The sequence below is a fragment of the Anabrus simplex genome, chromosome 2, assembly GCF_040414725.1.
Source record: "Anabrus simplex isolate iqAnaSimp1 chromosome 2, ASM4041472v1, whole genome shotgun sequence".
NCBI classification, from domain to species: domain Eukaryota; kingdom Metazoa; phylum Arthropoda; class Insecta; order Orthoptera; family Tettigoniidae; genus Anabrus; species Anabrus simplex.
The window spans coordinates 1,187,190,758-1,187,205,669 of NC_090266.1; positions in this window are offsets into that span (position 1 = coordinate 1,187,190,758).

Below are 14,912 nucleotides of genomic sequence, written 5' to 3' on the forward strand. Positions count from 1 at the left end.
TGACCTTATTTTTAATTGTCCCCACACTTTTGGGTGATATCTAACATATTATTGCATATTTTACGAGTTCTAAAGTAGTAGTATTTCGCAGTCCCGGTCTAGAAAATCAAGAATAACGGCCGCGAGGATTCGTCATGCTGACCACACGACACCTCGCAATCTGCAGGCCTTCGGGTTGAACAGCGGGCGCTTGGTGAGCCATGGCTCTTCAGAGATGTTGTGCTATGGGGTTAGGTTACGTATTATTTCGTAGTAAAATATAATCTGTTTTCTTTTGAGCTAATAATACCATTGATATGAGTCAGCAACTGTTCTTTAAAATCTCCCATTCCTACTTTAGTGGTCATAACCACAGGACTTCCAGTTTTACATGGCATCCAATCCGCAGGGAAGTGATTTCCTATATCCAATATCTCCCAAATGCAGGCTTCTAACATTGCGGCTTGGACCACGCTCGGTTTAATGTCGCCGCATTAACACTGTTCGGTGACGATGGGATGAGAAAGGGTTTGGTCTGGGAACGAAGTGACCATAGCCTTAACTGAGGTAAAACCCCAACATTTGCCTGATGGGAAAGTGGAAAAGCACGGAAAACCTCTTCAGGGCTACGGATGATGATATTCGAACCACGGAGCAAGTGGCCGCGCCGTTTGTGTCACGTAGCTATCAGCTTGAATTCGGGAGATAATGGGTTCGAATTCCACTTACGACAGCCCTGAGGATGGTTTTCCGTGGAGTCCGATTTTTACACCAGGCAAATGCTGGGGATGTACCTTAATTAAGGCCACGGTCGCTTCCTTCCCACTCCTAGCCCTTTCCTATCCCATCGTCGCCAGAAAACCTATCTGTATCGGTGCAACGTAACGAAAATTGTAAAAAAAAAATGATATTCTAACCCACAATTTCCAGATTGCAAACTTACAGTTACACTGTGTAGCCAACTCATACAGCCCTATGATGAATGAAAGTGAATAAATACAGAGTTGTATTTACAGTACGACGTACAGTATGGTTTGGGGACACGTGTAAGCGAAGAATCACGAACAATACATGAATCTTGATTTGTTTCACTCAGAGGTTGTTTTCATCCTCATGTGACAAGAAAACTCGTAACGTAGTGACGTAGGCATCACGGTATGAAGCAGTGTCATTGTAAAATTCACAAATACTGTATATCACAAGAAAGATGAGTAATGTAATAAAGTAAAAATGTCATTCACACACTGTAGTACATTGCGCAACGTGGCAAACACCCAGTGCAGTAATACGAATGTTCACTATATGAAGACGGGGCCTGTATCCTGTGAACCATAGGCAGAAAGAAGTCTTCCCTTAACATCGTTCCTAGGGGAGGGTAGCTTTGCCGCGTGTCAGTCTATTATCTGAAGGCACGAGCTCTCCAGATGTTTCTGGTTTTTAGCGTGGGCTGCGGGCTGTTGCGAAACGTAGTATTTATAGATTAACCCTGAACTTGTGAGGGGTATGGGTAAACTACGGAGTCAAAGATTTATTTATTTATTTATTTATTTATTTATTTATTTATTTATTTATTTTTGTGTTTGTTTATGTGCAATTACATACGTTCTACACCCTACCGATAGAGTTGGCCGTGCAGTTAGGGGCACGCAACTGAGAGCTTGCATTCGGGAGATAGTGAGTTCGAACCCCACTGTCAGCAGCCCTAAAGATGGTTTTCCTTGGTTTCCCATTTTCACACCAGGCAAATGCGGGGGCTGTACCTTAATTCTCGGGCACTCGCGTGTGTTACATGTGTAGCCCAGCCATTTTCTTTTCCGCGTAATAGCCAACAGCGAGGGAGGGACGTGGTTTCTAGTACTGTACCTTCCTTCCATTTAATCTTACAATAAATAAGTGACCTATGTTGTTCTTTCTCTGTTTCCCCAAACCAAACACACCGCATGGCTCAACAGCCGCGAAGGGTCATGGCCTACCAAGCGACCACTGCTCAGCCCGAAGGCCTACAGATTACAAGGTAGTGGTCGGCACGACAATTCCTCTCGTCCGTTGTTCTGGGCTTTCTAGACCGGGGCCGCTATCTCACCGTCAGATAGCTCCTCTATTGTTATAACGTAGGCTGAGTGGACCTCGAACAAGCCCTTAGATTCAGTTAACAATTCCTGACCTGGTGAGGAATCGAACCCGAGACCTCCGAGTAAGAGGCAGGCATGCTACCCCTACACCGCGGGGCTGGCTCTATTTTACCCCACAAATATCAACATGTCATAATAGTCTGAATAAAAGATAAAATCAAGACAATGACGAACATATTTTCGAGCCTGAATTACTTTATTGTTTTTATTATAGTTACGCGCTCCTTCTACACACAACAAACCACTATTCAAAATAAGAAATATTTATTAAATTCTGGCAAACCAGAAATCTCCTACACGCCTTCAAATTTATGCTATTTTCAAATACATAAAATTGGAAATTACATAGTTTTAATAATTATCTAATTAAAAGTGTGTACATCTGAAAGGTAGCTTGAACTGAGTGTAAGATGTGCTAGAGTTGAATGTTAAATAATTCCTAAATATAAAATACAATATGAAGAGAAATTAGATAAACTAAAAAGTGAAATAATTTTGTGGACTACGCATGCGAGTGTTCCTATTACAAAATTTCGCGCGAGTGCTGGAAGGTTAGTTAAGGCCACAGCCGCTTCCTTCCCACTCCTAGCCATTTCCTATCACAATACCTATCTGTGTCGATGCGACGTAAATTTGTAAATTTACAAATTGCAATATTGAGACCATATGGCAAGTAAATTCCACCCATATCAACCAAACACAATTATTTCCTCACATTCAATAAATCTGGTGGGGTTAAAATGTTTGGTTTCGCTCAGTTGGTAATTCCTACGGAAAAGAGTGGCCACGCGAGTTAACGTGATACGGCTATGGAGCCGAGCTCTGCATTCGGGAGACGAGTGGTTTGGAACTCAACCCTCAGCTGTCCTGAGAAGGATTTTCTGTTTTTTACCATTTTCACTTCAAAGCAAATGCCGGTGCAATTTCTATTCACAGGCCACAGCCGATATTTCCACTTCCTTACCAGTTTCGTCTTCTCAACTGGGGTTAGCCTTAGGAAGGGCATAAAGTCATGCCATATAATATCATTTCACCTCATCCACGACTCCGTATGAGGAAACGGGACTAAAGGGTCGATGAAAAAAATGGCGTATGGTTTTTAGTGCCGGGATTGTCCAAGGTCAAATTCGGCTCGTCAGATGCAGGTCCTTTGATTTGACTCCCGTAGGTGATCTGCGCGTCGTGATGAGGATGAAATTGTGATGAAGACGACACGTACACCCAGCCCCCGTGCCAGCAAAATTAACCAATTACTGTTAACGTTCCTGACCCTGGCGGGAATCGAACCCGGCACCCCTGTGACCAAAGGCCACCACGCTAACCATTTAGCCATGGAGCCGGAATATAGGGTCGATATACTGTACATACGATACTTAGGCCTAGTTTATAATTCTTCGCAGCTTTTGTTGCGTCAGAATGGAAATTACTAAAACTTTGAACTGTTGCATAAAATGTGTAGGACGCTACTTTCAGGACGTCTGTTTTTAACCAGTGCCACGTTTTGTTGTTAAGTAATGATGTGGAGCAGTTCTTGGCGATGCACGATACGGTTTGCATTTTTGTCCTTGTTAGGTATATTTAGGCTTCATCAACTAGTACCACTGCAGATGGTATAAATAGGAAGTACAGCAGAACTAAAGAAATAAAATGCTGAGACTCTCTTGTGAGATAAGCTCACAAAGATTGCCGATGGATTATTATTTCAGACACCTTACAGTGAAAAAAATGATTTCATAGCAATTGTGTAGATTGGTAGCACAATTCCTTTGCCACATGCTACATTATTATTTACACTTATGGTTAATGTGAAGCACAAACAGTGAAGTTCGGTCTGAAGTGCCGACCTAAACATTTACAGCGTAATTAATTACATTTTTCAATAGGTAGCCCGTAAATGAGCTATGCATAGATTTTAACTAAAGAAATAAATGTAGTATAGAACCAGCTGCGGAACGGAATGTGTTATAGTTTGGGAATATTCTTGTGGTCTAGCGGATTGCACGTCACAAGTTAAAGGTTAACATCCTTAGTTTTTTTATCATCCTCGACAACTTCTCAAGCCTCCTTTCTAAGTGGGATTACGTGGTTACTTAGCATCGCCCTCACTTTAGCAACTTCCGTACTATCACAAAATTAAGTGAGGCTCCATCAAGAGATACCAAGAGGCTGCCTAATTTATTGGAGATTTATAGGCGATTGGAGTTCTTTTTCCATTTCGTTCCCTCTCATTTTCGCTGCTATTCACGCTACCATCAATACGCACTTAGGAAACATTTCGTTTTACTACAATTGAGAAGAAAGTCCTTTTTATAAGGACAAGTTTTTTTTATTGTCGATTGTACGTGAGAGGACAGTCCCAGCGAGCCGCTTATCTAGCTTTGGTATTGTAAATATACCTTTGTATCACGAACAGAACCTCGTACGAACCTAAACAAACACACAAGAAATTTTAACATCGATAAAGCTCTCAACAATGGAACTAATGTTGCTTCATATTGGATCCCCTAAGTGCTTTTTTCTCCGTTATCTCGATAAAATGAATGACTTGTAGTGGTTCCCATATTTCCCCTCACCACTATATCTATCTTAAAACAAGTATAGGGTGTTTGTTTGAAAGGAGGAAAGCTACACAAATCGAAATAAAAACCTTGCCAGATTCTCGAAATGGCGCTCCGCACGTTATCTCCATCAACTGCTGCAATGATGTCAGTCACTTCCTTCACAAGTCTCCGTGTAAATTGTGGTACTTCCTCCCGGTTCTAGGGACATTTCGTACCACGGACATTTCGTACCACCGGATATTTCTTACCACTTGACCGGCTGATTACCTGCGAAGTGTCAGTTAATGACTTTAAAATCAGAATATTTTATTTTACTTACCTGATAATGAAATGATGCGGTAGTTTTCAAATATTCACAATAATAGTAATATTATCCATCCTTGTGCTCGTCAAGCACATTGCGCCCAAACACGATGTGTATTTATATTGTATTGTTTTGTTTCAGGATTTATACTTTAAAAAACCGACTTTCCTATGATAATAATTACGTAAACGTAAGTGATAAGTAGAGCCCGGATTTCCATGCATTATCAAATCTCAAAATATGCATGCATTCATGCACTGTCAAATGGCAAAATATGCACAATAAACTGGAAAATATCCACTATCAAAATTCAGTTCCTTTTGAAACATTGTACAAAAACTACCCTAATTTCTCCAAATTGTCTTGATTTAAGCTCATCCGTTTATCTGTCAACACATTCTTAAGCACAGAAAATGATCTTTTTACGTCACAAGAAGTGATAGATGCTTACTTCAATGAAGACATTTGGACAAAGTGAGCTCAGATTGTACGTCTTTTGCATTTTGACCACAGTACGTCCTTTGTAAGCTTGAATTCAAAATCAGGATTTGAACGAATTAATTTGTTCAACTTATCTCTAGCTACGGCAGCTACTTGTCCATGCGATGATTGCAGACACATTTGAATGTCCTCAATAACTGGTAACGATTGCCTGCGGCCATAACAAAGACGTGTGACGAGCGAGAGTTCCGGGTAGGAAATTCTAAGATAACAACGGAAGAGGGTTCAATGCAAAACCAGAGTTTGTAAGCTGCTACCTCAGTAACGCGGTGCCACGGAAGTGCGATACAAGTTTCTTTGTTCGTCTAACATAGACGAAAAGTAAGCCGTCAATGATTAATCAGAATTTACGTTTCAATTTATAGAAATGTACAACTGTAAAACTGGGACACCTTACTCCTACGAATTAGAGATCGACGCGGGGCCTTCCGACTTACGTCATTGTTTACTCAAGCAACAGATAAGGAAGCGTTTGGTTAATTGGATTATAGGACCTGTACGGTATGTAGGCTACTAACTTTGGTTGTCACGTAGGATGCTAGGAATACATTCCCTCCGTCTCTCAGTAATGGACGTACTGTAGCCTATAACATGGAAAAATTGTCCCAAATTCTGCAAACTAACATTCAGAAAAGGCACTATGATGCAAGTTAACAATATATATGCGTCAAAGTCAGAATAAAAGTCATATTATGCAATATTAAACGTCCAAATATTCTATATTAAATCCAAAATCTTCCAAATATGCATTATGCATGAATTTTCTCCTAAAAAGGCCAAAACATTAAAACATGCACAGAAAAAGAACGGTTATTTGGAATTTTTAAGCCGTAAAACGAATATTTGCAAAGTTTGAGAAGTGTAGCTAGTTTATTTAACAACATGCATTTGCATGGAAATCCGGGCTCTAGTGATAAGTATAGTTAAAGGGCAATTAGTAAAATAATATACATTGAAGTTTTCTTCAACAAATGATGCAATTTTTTGTTTATAATTTCTAAATTGTGTCTTTTTGTTTGTAATTTCTTAAGTGTGCCTGTCAGTCTCATTACGCCCGCTGGCGTGGAAATGAATTTCCAGTTTGACATCAAGTGATACGGATTGTTCTGGCGTAAATATTTGAGGATTACTGGAAAACCGTTCGCAGATAGATAACGACCTAGGTGGTACGAAATGTCCTCAAAAATCAAGTGGTATGGAATGTCCGTGGTACGAAATGTCCGGACACCCTTCCTCCCATCCTCTTAAATGATTTGCTTTTTACCCTCCTTGCTGTATCCCGTGTGCCGTAACCGTGGTCCAAGGATAGCGTGCCAGCATCTTATCCGATTCCCGGTCTGTTCAGAGATTTTTACCTGGATCTGTGGGCTTGTTTGAGGTTCATTGAGCCTTTGTGATTATAACTGAGGAGCTGTCGTACGGTGAGATAGCAGCCCCACATTGGAAAGCCAAGAATAACGGAGGAGGGGATTCATCGCGCTGACCACGAGTCACCAAGTAATTCACAGGTCATTGGGCTGAACAGTGACCTCTTGGTAGACCAAAGCCTATCAGGGCTGTAGTGCCATGAGGTTTGTTTATTTTGTTTGTATCTTGTATCTGCTGCATGTAGGAAACGACAAAGAAAGTGTCCCTCGGGTAGATACAAAGCCGAATATGGTTGTGTGTGCCGGAGGGGCCGGGGAGGGGAGAGAGGTGGGGAAGGGTAAATTGGCCAAAATTAATCAAATGCTAAGCCATCCTGCTCTGACTAGTGAGTGTGTGTTTCACAGGTTCTTCCACTTTCATGGCCAGTAAATAGCAGAATGAATGAATGAATGAATCAATCAATCAATCAATGAATCAATGAATGAATGAATGAATGAATGCTCTCATTTATTGTAATCATTTCTAATGCATGCAGTTAGTTATTTATTGTACAGAGTACTAAAGATATTCCATAAAAATGTTACGAAAACTACAGTATATAATTAGTTATACTGTACATATCACATAAATCCTTCTTGGGCGTATTTTTTATAATTAATCTAACTTAGTCTTTTGAAGGACGTATTTTTAATATGATTTATTTACTAGAAGGAAGTTGCTGCATAACACCTTTGCGGGCCATTGGTTTAGGGTACCAATCTCCACATTTTTGAGAACCCTTTCCCTATGAATAACACTTTCACAACATTCATCACAGGGATTGGCTGCGTGAGGAATGCATCTCTCATATCTCAGTCACTTTGATATTGTCAAGGCCAAGGATTAGACTGAAACAGAAAAATGATCTAGCTCATACCAAGAGACTCAGTGCGGTCTTGCACCCTGTATCTTACCAGAGATGAATCTAGGCAGATAGGGCATATACACTGATGAGCAAATGAATTAGATATAACTACCATTTTGACTAAATGGCGCTTTGGCCAGCCCGGTGAATGTACTGTGTGACACGTGACTGTAATGTCCTTAGATCTTATATGAATAACATTTAAACACAAAATGGATAACACTTAAGATCTCAACGCATATGATCACAGCCATATTGTCACTGTCAGTTGTATGGGCCTTTCCATCTCCGAAGTCATGTACACTAGGCTTTTCACCGGCCACCGTCTCAGCGAATTGTCGCTTGTATTATACTCTTGTGGGACGCCGGGAGAGTATGCAAGGTGTGCAACATGCGTGTTGCGCAGGTTGTATTGATAATTACAGGTAACACGAGACAAAGATAAGAACCCTACACTGCACTGCATGCAGTATTGGATTCAACATGTAAGATGCTTGAGAAAAAATTGTGGTCAGCAATCACCTATGCTTAGTGTATGAATACACCTTTTCCCTAGTGGTCTAAAGTCGTACTAACTCATATAGATTCTCAACAACGCTTGGCTGTACGACTCGTTGGCTGAACGGTCAGCGTACTGGCCTTCGGTTCAGAGGGACCCGGGTTCGATTCCCGGCCGGGTCGGGGATTTTAACCTTAATTGGTTTTATCCTCATCACGACGTGCAGGTCGCCTAATACGTCAAATAGAAAGACCTGCACCTGGCGAGCCGAACCCGTCCTGGGATATCCCGGCATTAAAAGCCATACGACATTTCATTTCAACGCTTGGATGGAAGCGGCCATGACCTTGTTTAAGGCATGTTCCTGGCATTTGGAAGTGAAAAGAGGAAACTACAGAAAAATATTTTCAGGGCTACCAAAAGTGTGTTCGAACCCTTCCTTCACCCACCAATTCACTCGGTGTTTGAACCTGTGTGGTTATGGGGGTTACAAATTAACTATAATAGCAGTAGGATTGGGAGAGAAGTGGCCATGGTCTAATATGTGTTACAGGTTCCATCCAGGGGTTCGACTAGATTTAAAGTGAAAAATTATATAAAATCATTTAGCATACCTTCAAACAACGCCAGTCGAAAGAGGCACTAGAGTGCAACAATTTTGTCCTGAATAGGCGTTCTTTAACGTGCCAGTAAACGTTTGTAATATTCAGACACTCTCAAAATCCCGCAGTATTGAGTACATCTCTGACGATGGGTAAATAACTGTGAGACTTCGAAATTTGCATAGCTTGTATAATGATTGAGATAGACCAACGAAATTTTACACACAAATTCACAATATAAATTTTGAACACATATTCACTGTCGGTTAAGCACTTTGGGTGATGCTTTTTGGCATATTTTATTGACACTGTGAAGAAAGCTTCCTGTGAAATTTAAATTACATAATGCAAGAAATTGGTGCCCAGGTTCATTAAAATCCTATGAAAAGTTCTCGAGGAAAATGTAACTATGCTATGAAAATTGTAAAAATTAGAAAAAACAATAAAGAAGAATAGGAATAACAAGACACTTTCATGTGATCTTGAAGAACAGGAAAAATACATTTATGGGCTATATTAAAACTTCCCTCCTCATAAACATTGCACTGGAAACCTGGCCTAATTTCTTCTCTCGGCAAACGACATACTGTAGGCCTATCTATTATTCTGAACCCTGTAGTTTTGTTTTACTTTCTTGGACACTCTACCAAGCCTTGCCATCCTGAACTACCTAACTCATGATTTAATCTTCTTGAAATTAGATTATGTTATGTTATTCACAAGAAATGATATTCAAACTTCCAAAAACAAACTGAACCATAGACTCCAACAAACAGCCACTGCACGGGTTGAAACACGTTTCTCGTATAAGTTAACAGTGCAGCCATCTTGAATCTGCTACATACCAGCCCGCCTGTTAAAATCCTTCTGAAAACTGAACATAGGAAAAACATTTGGTAAAACAGCGCTTGAGGCCCGTGTTAGACCTCAGATTTCAGATTAATTAACCCGTAAATAAGTTTATTTCAGGCACAAACGTTCGGGAATATATATATGTCATATTAAGACATTTTAAAGTGTGTTTTTTCTTTCAAAATTTTCGATCATTATCTCACCTTAAAACAACAAACCAAGCATAAATTCGTGGCACAGCTGAGAATAGAACCCAGGCCAAACGTATGGAAGACTGCTGACACCCAGCAGTTTGATGGTATGCAGACAATATCCGTCTGTGAAAATGCGTCAACACCTGCAAGCACTCAAGGCATAACGTGCAACAAGAGCACGTTGGTTACGCGCAAAACCGTAAATAGGGCCCCGAGTTCATCTGTGATAAGAGAGAACGAAGATTTCTTATTAGAAAGTTCTCAGTTGCAGGTATCTTGCCACTATGCGTGTATAGAAGGACATTCACACTGAATCTTTTAACACCAAAGAGTCAAGGATCCGAACACATACCTGTATCTGTGACATATTCCTGAGATTACCTGTAGTGGATTTTAGCAACTCTGTCCTTGTACGATAGCTTTCTGTAGAGACAGGAAACTCAACAGATAAACTGCTGAATGTGACTCTCATGACCTGACTCTCCTGACAGAATGTGTCAACCATTCCGCCCAGTGAATGTGTGATATTTAAAATGTGCAGTTAACTCACAACCCTATGGTTCTTGTTCCACGTCCAACTCGAGGTTTCGTGGATATGATCACAATGTCAGCTGTCATATCAGACATAGCAGTAAACGTACTCAGGGGAGATAAGGATTCGAGCCACGAGAGCGATTACATATTCGTATTTCACCTCGCCGGGCTGACTAGCTCAGACGGTAAGCGCTGGCTTTCTGAGCTCAAGTTGACAAGTTCGATCCAGGTTCAGCTCGGTAGTATTTAAAGGTACTCAAGTACGCAAGCCTTGTGTCAGTAGATTGACTGGCACATAAAAGAATTCCTGCGGGGCAAAATTACGGCATCCTGACGTCTCCGAAAATCTTGAAAGTAGTTAGTCGGATGTAAAACCAATAACATTATTATTAGTATGATTATTATTATTATTATTATTATTATTATTATTATTATTATTATTATTATTATTATTATTATTATTATTATTATTCTTTCTTCATTATGCCCATTCAAAGAGCGCGTTTCAACTTTTTCATTGGCCTGGTGGTTTTCCCCTTCTTCATCATTATCATTATCAATGTACAGTTCCGGTTTCCCGGGTTCTATTAATGAGCCACTTCCACTTCTTCCTGTCCATATACCTAGGTACAACTTGTCATGGAGAACATCATCCACTGTCCATCCTCTGGTAAATAGATCAACCTTTATCATGTCCATCCATCGGGTTTTAGGTCTTTCTGCAGGTCTTTTCCCCTCCACCTGCCTTTCCAAATTTATTCAGGCTATTCTTGTAGGCTGCATCCTCATCATATGTCCGTAGCACCGTAGTCTGGATATGGCGATTCTTTCGTGGGACCATAAATTTTCCTGATAAACTTTCCTTTCTTGCTTTTCAGTTTCTATAATATTAGAGTGACCTCCACGGTATATGGTTTCTGTGACGTATAACGCTTCCGGCAAAACAACTGTCCTGTAATGCCGTGGGTTTTTTTTTTCCATTTGCTTTACGTCGCACACAGATAGGTTTTATGGCGACGATGGGAGAGGAAAGACGTAGGAATGGGAGGGAAGCGGCCGTGGCCTTAATTAAGGTACAGCCGCAGCATTTGTCTGGTGTGAAAATGGTAAACCACGGAAAACCATATTCAAGGATGCCGACAGTAAGGTTCGAACCCACTATCTTCCGGATGCGAGCTCACAGCTGCGCGCCCCTAACCGCTCGGCCAACTCGCCCGGTATGTCGTAATTTTGCATTACGCATTATGAATCTCTTGTTGTGATAATTCCACATTATTATTATTATTATTATTATTATTATTATTATTTCGCCTCAGTAAACAATCACTGCCAACATAATTAATATCGTCATCAGCACTATTCCGTCAGTTTTTTTTTTTTTTTTGGTATTTGCTTTACGACGCACCGACACAGATATGTCTTATGGCGACGATGGGAGAGGGAAGGCCTAGGAATAGGAAGGAAGCGACCGTGGCCTTAATTAAGGTACAGCCCCAGCATTCGCCTGGTGTGAAAATGGGAAACTACGGAAAACCATCTTCAGGGCTGCCGACAATGGGATTCAAACCCACCATCTCCCGGATGCTGTCACTGTGTTCAAAACATTTCTCTTGCTGTAAAACTTCCTGACGTCCACATTGAGTTTATTGAATGACATGTTATGTCATGTCAATGAATCATCATCGTAACATTCGTTTCTCTCTGTTCCAGTGAGGGGATCTTCACCTGTCCAGAGAACGCGGTGCCCGTTGATTATGCAAAGGTAAGAGCGATGTAGCAGTAGAATTCAATCTTGTCTATGTCTAATTCCCTTTGTTTGTACTTTGGTCGGATTTAAAAAAAAATGTATTTATGTGTCGGTCACGTCCATAGTAGGAAGGAAATTCCATTTTTAAATTTCCGTCGTATCTGTATGTATGCCTCTATGTGTGTGTGGTAAGGTAAGGGTGTATTCTGCCTGAAGGCAGGTCCGAACCTCCGCAGAGGTGTGCCCAAGGATCATATAAGAGAAATAGATCCGTCACTCCTGTATAATAATGTTCACTGAGAAAACAGGTCATGGAAGCTATAGTGGCCCCCTTTTCTCCGTCAACATAAGGAAATAAATACCACGATAGTACCTTGTAATAAACAGTTGTTATTTTGTTAAAATTTTAATTGTGGTAGAGATAATGATTGCATTTCGGTAGGAAAGTTGTATCACAAGCTTCTCTCGTGTCTTTTACTTGAAAAGTAAATTGCAATTACCGTATTTGTATGTTGGCAATCCTGTTATTACGTTAGCTTGTATCGTTATTTCACCTTTCGCATTTTAATGTAAATTTACATCTATTAAATAATATATGCAACATTGATTACTGAAAATGTTAATCCAATTCATATAAAACCCCAAAATGCCTATACTTACCTAAATCACGATCAAACATAACCTCATTCTTTCGCTCGTTCGTTCGTTGAACCTTTCCCACGACTTTTATATATGGGAATGGCAAACCGGAGAAGGAAAGGAAAAAGTAAAACACAGCTTAATGCACACAGTTTATATTTTGAATTTATTTATTCCAAACAACAGGTAAGAGGCACAAACACACGCACGTTTACTCGCAACAGCTAGGTAGTTCAATGTGAAGTAAGTACATGATAATAATACTATTATTTCACACTACGAACGTGTATAATTCTAATTTCACTCCATACTCTCAAGAAACTGGATCAAAAATCTCGTTCAATGCGAAAGAATCTCAACAAAGTTTCGTCTAACAAGCACTATTACTTGCCGTATGACCAAGTTCCCTTCGAGCGCAACGATAACGGTGTTGTAATATGAATTTGCTGTATCGCGCAACTGCATGTGTAATGCCAACCACTGCCTTCTAAATTAACTCTCCAAAAGGGAATTTTAGTTTTCACTAGTTGGCGGAGATTGAGGGACCATCTCGAAACTGCTTGGGACGCTCCCTATGAAGTGTCACCCCCCTGGGTGTGCCTGAGCCGGAGTTTACTTACGGTAGGGTGGCCAGTTCCTTTCCGCTCCTCCATTCCCTTACCCTCCACCAACAGCGCGTGGCAAACCATCCAAATCTTGACCGCGCCCAATGTTGCTTAACTTCGGAGATCTCACGGTATCCGGTGTTCCAACACGGCTACGGCCGTTGGTTATGTATGTATGTATGTATGTATGTATGTATGTATGTGTGCTGTGAAATAATAGTTTATGGGAGAACTAAAAGTTGATTATCGAATATCCCCGTTAATATAGGTCCTATCTATAAATGTTTCATAAGAAAAGTTCTAGAAAATACAATGTTAGCTATTTTATGTTTCATGAGTTCTTAACGTTCGAGAAATGACAATGGAGATATTCGCTACTATTACATTAATATTTCCAGATATCTCTGAAAATATTAGTTGTATCTACATAGTGTAAATAACAACAATTTTAGAAGTTCTAATTCTGTCCGACTCCATGGCTGAATGGTCAGCTTTGAGGCCTTCGGTTCAGAAGGTCCCGGATTTGATTCCCAGCCAGGTCGGGAATTTTACTTGCATTTGATTAATTATTCTGGCTCGGGGACTGGGTGCTCATTTTTGTCCGAACACTCTCCCATTCATATTCTTGTACCACAAGATACTTTCAACCGCTAGATAAACACGCAATAGTGATTACATCCCTCCACATAGGGTTGGCGTCAGGAAGTGCATACTGCCGTAAAACAGGGTCAAATCCCCATGTGCAACACTGCTCGCACATGTGACCCACGGGTGTGGGAAAAGCGGCAGAAGAAGATATAATTTATAAGTCTAAATCATTTATATAAGTCCACCAACGACGAGCATCGTTTATTATTGTTATCATAATAATAATAATAATAATAATAATAATAATAATAATAATAATAATAATAATAATAATAATCATCGCTGACGTGGAAATACTGTTCATTCGTTATGGTAACGACCTAACTGGTGATCGGGGTGGTTGTTGTGATTGTTTCTATAAGCTGCAAAACTGAGTGGTCATTCATTTCCTCTATTGATGAAAAAAATAACGAAGATAACTATCGAAATGAGACGAAAAAGGAGGAGGAACGATTATTCAAAAAATGAGAGCGAAGAGAATCGTTAATGGAAGGGGCGTGTTAAAACCTAAGCCTGGAATGTTCTAAAATATCACCAAGCCGAAAGAAAATTTCTTTTTGCTATTTGCTTTACGTCGCACCGACACAGATAGGTCTTACGGCGACGATGGGACAGGAAATGGCTAGGACTGGGAAGGAAGTAGGAGTGGCCTTAATTAAGGTACAGCCCCAAGCATTTGCCTGGTGTGAAAATGGGAAACCACGGAAAACCATCTTCAGGGCTGCCGAACCCACTGTCTCCCGAATACTGGATACTGGCTGCACTTAAGCGACTGCAGCTCTCGAGCTCGGTAGCCGAAAGAAAATGACTGTGATGGCCTACAGTCTCGTAATTTCTCAAACT